Source organism: Hibiscus syriacus, unplaced genomic scaffold, assembly GCF_006381635.1.
Source record: "Hibiscus syriacus cultivar Baekdansim isolate YM2019G1 unplaced genomic scaffold, ASM638163v2 tig00113124_pilon, whole genome shotgun sequence".
In the NCBI taxonomy this organism is placed as follows: domain Eukaryota; kingdom Viridiplantae; phylum Streptophyta; class Magnoliopsida; order Malvales; family Malvaceae; genus Hibiscus; species Hibiscus syriacus.
In genome coordinates, this window is record NW_024063444.1 from 664,170 (window position 1) to 672,660 (window position 8,491).

Consider the following 8,491-nt stretch of genomic DNA (forward strand, 5'->3'; position numbering starts at 1 on the left):
TTGAAATTCATAATATATATTTGAAAAATTAATTACAAGAGTTGATTTAAATTAAGTAATGCAGGTTAAATCCAGTTGCTTGGAATATTGTTACTAAGCATAGTCATGGAAAGGAACTCGGTGACAAAGGTTAATTGCAAGATCCAGGCTGTCGGAACTCGACTGGGTAATTGGAAAAAAGCGCGTAGAACAAAGGAAGAAAAAGAAGAAAAGACTCTCTAGTCAAGGATTGAGCAACTCGAAGCAGACCGGATCACAGAAGATTTCATGGAAAAGCTGATCCAAATCAAAGGGGAACTCAAAGAGCTTATTGACAAAGATGAAACTTACTGGAGGCAGAATCTAGAGTGACTTGGCTCAAGGAGGGAGATATGAATACCTCTTTCTTCCATACCAGAGCTAATGAGAGAAAGAAGAAGAATTGGATTGCAGAACTAAAAGATGTTAACAGAAAATGGGTTGACAAACCACATGAAGGTTTTGATGTTGCCACCAATTTCTTCTCATTTCTTCGCTCTTCTAGGATGGAACCTTCAGAAGCAATCCTTGAAGCCATTTATAGATGTGTTACTACATAGGATAATTCCATGTTTTGTCGAGAGTTCACTGCCAAGGAGGTCCTTTAAGCTTTCTCTCAAATCAATCCTAATAAAGCCCCAGGTATTGATGTTATTTCTGGCTCTTTCTATAAAACTTTTTGGGATTTTGTTGGTCATGATCTTGTGAGTCTTTGTCTTGATCTTTTGAATGGGCGTGCTAATTTTGATGAAGTTAATCGAACGATTATTGTTCTCATCCCTAAGATTAATAACTCTGATTCTATAAAAAAAAACTTCAGACCAATTAGCCTCTGCTTTTACAAAGTTGTGTCTAAAGTAATTGTGAACAGTCTTAAGTTTGTTATTTCTAAATGTATAACCCTGAATCAATGTGCTTTTGTTTCTGGGAGAAAAATCACTGATAACTTCCTGGTAGCTCATGAACTCATTCATTACCTTAAAATTTCTAAGAACAGTCCTAACAAAGGGACAACCCTTAAATTAGACATGGAAAAAGCTTATGACAAGGTGAAATGAAACTTTCTCCTGAGGGTCATGGATCAGATGGGCTTTAATTAGGGCTTTGGCTCTTTGATTAGGAGATTTATTTGTTCTATCTCTTATCAAATTAGGATTAACGGGCAATTGCCAGACTGCATCACTCTGGAAAGAGGATTCCGACTAGGAGATCCCCTTTCCCCGTATCTATTCCTTTTTTGTGCGCAGGGTTTGTCTGTACTTCTTCCTGATGCACAATAGAAAGGGCTTATCAAATAGTTGAGAAATAGTGTGTGTGGCCCCACAATTACTCATCTTCTTTACATCGACGACAACCTGCTATTCTTCAAGAACTCTATGACGGAAGCTCAATAGGTGAAGGACATTCTCAATACTTATGAGCAATCCTCTGGACAAAAGGTCAATTACGACAAGTTCAGCATATACTTTAGTATCAATACTCATTTAGATCACCGAAGAAGCATAGACAAGTTTTTGGTGTGGTCGAAAGGATGAACTGGGATCATATATTGACCTCTCGCTCACAGTAGGAAAAAGAAAAGTTTCTTCAAGAACTCTATGACGGAAGCTCAATAGGTGAAGGACATTCTCAATACTTATGAGCAATCCTCTGGACAAAAGGTCAATTACGACAAGTTCAGCATATACTTTAGTATCAATACTCATTTAGATCACCGAAGAAGCATTAGACAAGTTTTTGGTGTGGTCGAAAAGGATGAACTGGGATCATATATTGACCTCTCGCTCACAGTAGGAAAAAGAAAAGTATTTACTTTAAGTTTTATTAAGGATAAAACGATTAAAAGAATTCAAGGCTGGACCAATAATCTCTTTTCATTTGGGGTAGAGAGTTCTTCCTCAAATCAGTTGCCCAAGCTCTTCCCCCCGTATGCCATGTCAAGCTATCTTCTTCTAGAAAGCATTATTGAGGACATTACTGCACATATTAGATCTTTCTGGTGGTCAGGAAAGCACAATGCGAGGGGATGAGCTATGGTCGCGTGGGAAAAAGTTTGCAGAGCAAAGCGTCAAGGGGGCCTGGGTTTCAGAGATCTTAAGATGTTTAATCTCGCACTACTTGGTAATCAAATACATAGATTTATCCAGTCTCACAACTCCCAGACGTTTAAAGTTTTCAAAGCAAAGTATTTTCCTAATTTATCCTTTATAGCCAAATTAGGGGATAGGGCCTCATACTCTTGGAATAGTCTCTTCAAAGCAAAAGTAAAACTTGAAAGATGGTTTCTTTTGGAGGATCAGGTTTGAGGGAGAGGCCAGAATGTTCCTTGATATGTGGGGGGATGCATCCCCGATCATGTGGTCATGTTTTTATCGGGATAATGAGGATTCTTCTTTTAAATGCGTTGACTTTATGCTCTCAAATGCTCCTTGATGGGATGAAGCAAAGATTCAGCAAGTGCTCACCCCCAAAGATGCTAACAGAGTTCTTGGAACTCTTATTGCCCCCAACTAAGAATATATATTGATATAGAGTCATTATAACACCGAGTGCTACTCAGTGAAGTTAGGATACAACTGGCTTCTTCTTTAGAAAAATCTCTCCACTAATCAGGGAAAGATATGGAAAACGCTCAGGAAACTGTCTACCTTGTCCAAAATAAAGATTTTCGGGCGAAGAGTGTGTCATGAGGCAATCCCTACAGGGGAAAAATGAAGAAGGGGCTTGTCTGAGGGGATAAACCCTTTATGTGGTAGTGAACTGGAAACAACGATTCATGCTCTCGAGGACTGCACTAAGACTCGTACTATCCTCCAAATCTCAGGGCTTAAATCTTTAATCATTGATTGACAAGGGAACTCTTATAAGGATTGTCTAAAATAGGCAGCTTCTCAGATGGACATGGATGGACTCTCCAGGCTCTTGGTGCTTCTATGGAAGGTGTGGAACCAAAAGAACAAATGGCTGCAAGATGATAGAGAATTGGTGGCCGTCGCTTGGGGGTTATGCGCAGAATTCGTTGAAGCCTGTTCATGTAGAAGATTCATCACTCCCCATCAAGGTTTGTTTAAGTCGCCCGTTTGAAGTCGCCCAAAGCCAAATTCTGTATAGATTAATGTCGATGGGAATTTTAACATTAAAAAGCCACAGCTGTAATAAGTGTCGTTGTCAAAGATCACAACGAGATGGTACTTGGAGTATGTTCTGCCAAATTGACCCACCCTTCACGGCTGAATCGACAGAAGTAGTAGCTTTTACACAAGTGCTTAAGTTCACAATTGAGAACGCTTGGATGGACGCAATATGTCAGCCATATATTTTTTTAAACAATTCCTTATTTGAAAACATTTTAATTTACTTTAAAATAAAACATACATTTAATAAGATAAACCATCAAAAAGAGAGGTTCAACTTTTCACCGTTTACAGAAGTTTAATTCAAAAGATTTTCAAAGCATTTCTTTCTCTAAACCTATTACATGCCGACTAAAATACATCAAAAGTAGACATTTAAGTCGTATTGTTACTTACCAGGTGATTCCAGCTTGGATGTCTATTGATCTCCTTACTTAGCGGGTATTCTACCTACACATGAAATAAACACAAGTTAAGCATTACTTAGTGAGACATACTTAATCATAAGTGAAATTCTAAACTCAATTTATTTAATTATAATTCACGTTTCAAGATATTCTTTCAATTCAATAAACACTCTAGGGTTTACATTTGTAGTGCTAATACTGTCATTTCTTAACCATTTATATCATCTATGTGGTTTGCATACCCATTACCAATATAAAGATCAATTTCCTTATTATGTAGTTCTTATGTTTATACACACATTTCCCATATGGAAATTCATACATTTAGTATGAATCTCTTAACGATTTGCACACAAAAGTGCCCAATAAGGAAATTCATACACTTAGTATGAATTTCTTAACATTTTTACATACGAAGTGCCCAATATGGAAATTCATACACTTAGTATGAATTTCTTAACAATTTGCACACGAAGTGCTCAATACGAAAATTCATACACTTAGTATGAATTTCTTAACAATTTGCACACGAAGTGCCTAATACGAAAATTCATACACTTAGTATGAATTTCTTAACATTTTGCACACGAAGTGCCCAATACGGAAATTCATACACTCAATATGAATTTCTTAACATTTTGCACACGAAGTGCCTAATACGTAAATTCATACATTTAGTATGAATTTCTTAACAATTTGCACACGAAGTGCTCAATACGGAAATTCATACACTTAATATGAATTTCTTAACATTTTTGCACACTTAGTGTCATTTGGTAATAACCATACATACATTAATAATTTCTACAACTATGCCTATTGTAGCATGTACGTACATAATTAAATGCACCCACCTGGCTCGCCTTGCTTAGATATCCAAAATGAAAAGATGATTACTCCGGAACTTGGCCCTTGTCTTTTGCCTTACTCGACTCGGGAGCTTGATTTTGATATATCCCATATTCATTAAATACATGCATAATATCAATTATTAGTATATTTCCTAACAATTATACTTAAAAATTAATCAAAAGTACTTATTAACCTTTCTACCAATATCAGCCTATCTTAAAATTTATGGCTCTTCAGTATCGATACACCTACCATGGTATCGATACTACTATACTATGGTACCGATACCCCCTTCCGGTATCGATACCAATTTTAGATTCGATGTTACATGGTTTTGATACCCTTACCATGGTATCGATACTACCATACTATGATACCGATACCCTCCTATGGTATCAATACCATTTTTGCATTATGTTTCCAAATAATTTCAAAATGGTATCGATACCTTCCATTCGGTATCAATACTCCCCCTTTGGTATCGATACCGATTGAATCAATATCGATACTACTTAATTAATTCATCTCATTTTAGCCTATAATATTGTACTGTTCTATCAGTACCGATACTCATACCCAGATTTTCCAGTTTTCAGCCCGATACATACCCAAATTTGGCCAATTTTCCTCTCATTTACCCCTAACAATACTATGTAACTCTTCTCTACTTAACCATACTAACTTTCCTTCATTTAGATACTTAAAACATCTAGTATCCATCAATAGCATTTGATTCTAAGAATCACACCAAAAATTCTAACTTGTTTTTACACTCATCCAATGCTTCTAATCTTTCATTTACCTCTTTGACAAGTCAAAACTACTAATAATCATCAATAAATATCAATATACTAACATATCATTATAAAACCCATTTTCTAAAATCTCTTTTATTTCCCTTATCTCATTGTTTTAATCTCATCTAAACCTTCCTTAAGCTTCCATAATATACAAGGCTTCAATAACCAACCAAAAATTAAGGAATAAACTAGTAAATTAAAAACTCACCTTTGAGCTATGGAGAAGCTTTGTTACGGGGAAAGAGGAAGAAAAAGGAAGAAGACTTTGTGTAACCTAATTCCCCTTTCCCCTTTTATTTAATACCAAATCATTCTTAAAGAGAGGGTCAACGTTGTAACATAAGCAGGGCTAGTGGGAGCCATGTCTTCCAAAATTAAAAAAAATTATAATTTAGATCCTTTAAATTTTCAAAAAATTTAATTTGGTTTCTCCAAAATTTTTAAAAATTCAGACTAAACTTTCAAATTTTTTACTGTTCTTAATTAAATCCCCTCCATAATCTTAAAAAATTTCTTATTAAGCTTCTCAAAATTTAAAAAATTTTAGTTACACCCTAATATTTTAGGGGAAAATATAAATTAAACACCTCAAAATTTTTTAAAATTTTAATTTAAACTTCCAAATATTTTAAAGTTTTATGTTGTCTCCAAATTTTATCATCAAGATCCGCCACTAAGAGGTCACTCATGTATTAATTAGCATTTGTGAGATGGGGGACAATATCGATTTGAAAACCTAGCAAATCACAATGTGGGTTCAAACAGGTCTAGGGTTTGGTTTAGATACAAAGGACCATAATTCTTCAACTAAGTAACTGAAAAATAAAATTACCGTGTATGAAAATTAGGAGGGAATCTACCCTGAGTTCATGTTGGGTGAATTGGGAAACGGTAGTGTAAGCGATGGATAATGACAATGCCGCTTAAACAATTGACAATGATGCGTGGCAGCACAAGAGAAGAGGGACATGGATGGAAGTACACACGCATATGCATGTGCCCATTCATTTCTGTCGCCCTAGGCATGTGGGAAGCCAATCATGACCACATACTTCATTTCAATATTAATGACTTCAAGTCCCTCACAACTCTGTCACCGTCAACAAAATTTAGGCTACCATATTAACAATAATTATCCATCTCCAAAATTATATGAATAATATTTTTTATTGTTTAGGACAATAACACATAATCTATTATTTAAGAAAACAAAACTTATTTCACATTCATTCAAAAAAGTGTATAACGTGATATTAGAAAATGTTATTTTTCTAGAGATCTTAGATTCGAGCAACAACTACAGGATGTATGTGTGTTGTCAATTGATTAAAAAATTCTGAACGAATACTACATTGTAACCGTCTCATTATATCTTTTAGAAAGTGCATTTAAAAATGATACATTTTTACTTACACGGAAAGAAGTTTGATCATAATTTTCAATATCAAAGTTGTTGGTTTTTTAGTTGTTAAAGAAATATTTTGAACTTTGATCAAACTCATATCATTACGTCAGTTAAAAGAAATTTTGGATACTATCTTTAATTATCGTATTGACATGTATTGACATAATCTGAAAGTTAAGTGATAATTTTGAAAAAATATTAAAAAAAATGTCTGATAGTGATAAAAATAAAATAAAAATTTGAATTTAGTGATGATTTAAAAAATTAAGTGATCAAAATGAAACTGTTGAAATTGTTGAATGGCCAAATATGTAATTTACTCTATTTTTTTAATGAAATTAAAGGAAAATAAGATAACAAATTAAACTTTAAGAAATAAAAGATATTAAAAAAATACTATAAAGGAAAATTCAATTGGCTATACATGTTTAAGTAGCAGTATGCATTTAAGCCTATCAAACTTTTAGATATGAAAGTGAGACTGTTTTTTTTTTTGTTGGCAAAATACCCCGGATTTATTATTTTAGGTTTTAGGGTAGTCAATTTTTATTTTGAGAAATATGAAAAAAAGTTACGGTTGACTTGAAACTCGTCACTTTGAGGTGACAAATTTCGTTAGATATTGTTTTTTAATGGTTCCACGATGAGTGAGCCCTAGGTGGGCCGTTATTATAATGTCTTTAATACGACTATTCACTTTGAGGTGACTAGTCTATTGAAAACTTTTTTTTTAATTTTCAAAAAAAAATTATAATTTTTAAATTTAAAAAAATAGAGGAACACGACGAGTTCCTTCAATTTTTTTTAAAAAATAGCCATTTTGTACCCATTGGTTAACGGGTAATATGAGCAACGGTCACTTGAAACTCGTCACCTCAAGGTGACGAGTTCGGCCGAATATTTAAATCCACTAGCTGTTTATAGTCGTTGAGGCTAAGGATATAAATAGGGGTTAGGGGTTTTGGTTTTCCACTAAATCCTAAATCCAAAAAAATTGCAAAAAAAAACATACATTCTGTGAAAATCTTGAAAATGGCTACATGAGAAGAAATGTTGCGCCTAAATAACGTCCATATTTTGACGACCAGACTCCCTCTGAAAGAATAACAAAGTATTCGTAACCGCTAGATGACATATAGAGAGCCGCATCAACGGATGCTGATATATCTGTAGCAATCTGATCTATTTCCAGCTATATATGTATGTGGCTTCAAGCTGTACCCGACATTGATTGAGGCTCTGATTGAACGTTGGCAGCCCGATAAGCACACGTTCCATTTCCCGAGTGGTGAAATGATGATTACTTTGGAAAACGTCGTTTACCAACTCGATGATTCTATGAATGGAGCTCCATTGGTGAGATAAAACATTTAAGACCCCATGACGTTGGTCTATCAAGTTTTGAGAAGGATGCCACAATTCGACGTCATCGAGGGCTATCAGGTAAGAATTATGTGGTTGGAGTCTGAATTCCAAGTAACGAATGACTCTACTGATGACGAGGTTATTTTTTGTGTCTCAAGCTTATCTTCACCAACTGATCGGAAGGGTATTATTACCGGATAAATACGGTAATTTGGCGCACACTCAGTATCAGTGAATTTTGGAAGACTTCGCTGAATGTCGCAATACCAGTTGGGGCATGACAATGTTAGCCTTTCTGTTCCGAGAGCTTTGTAAGGTTGCAATTGTGCAACAGGGTTGAAAAGCCGATGTACCAGATTGTCTAATACTACTGCAATTCTGGGGGTACCGGTTCCCGTTTTATGCATCAATTACCACAACCTCGGTCGATTTTCCTCTGGCTGCAAGGTAATTTTTTTTAACTTTTTTAATTTGATTAATTTAATTATTTTTATAATATTTTTAAAATTT

The 8,491-nt window shown here is 34.7% G+C and overlaps 1 long non-coding RNA gene across 1 annotated transcript; it reads right to left on the reverse strand.

Annotated features, from left to right (window-relative positions):
- Positions 1-2,838: 2,838 nt before the first annotated feature.
- LOC120185620 lies at positions 2,839-4,437 on the reverse strand. Its single transcript, XR_005522140.1, has 3 exons — positions 4,414-4,437; positions 3,549-3,602; positions 2,839-3,121 (listed from the first exon to the last, which is right to left on the reverse strand). It is a non-coding gene; the product is annotated as an uncharacterized LOC120185620 (long non-coding RNA).
- Between the last annotated feature and the right edge of the window lie 4,054 nt (positions 4,438-8,491).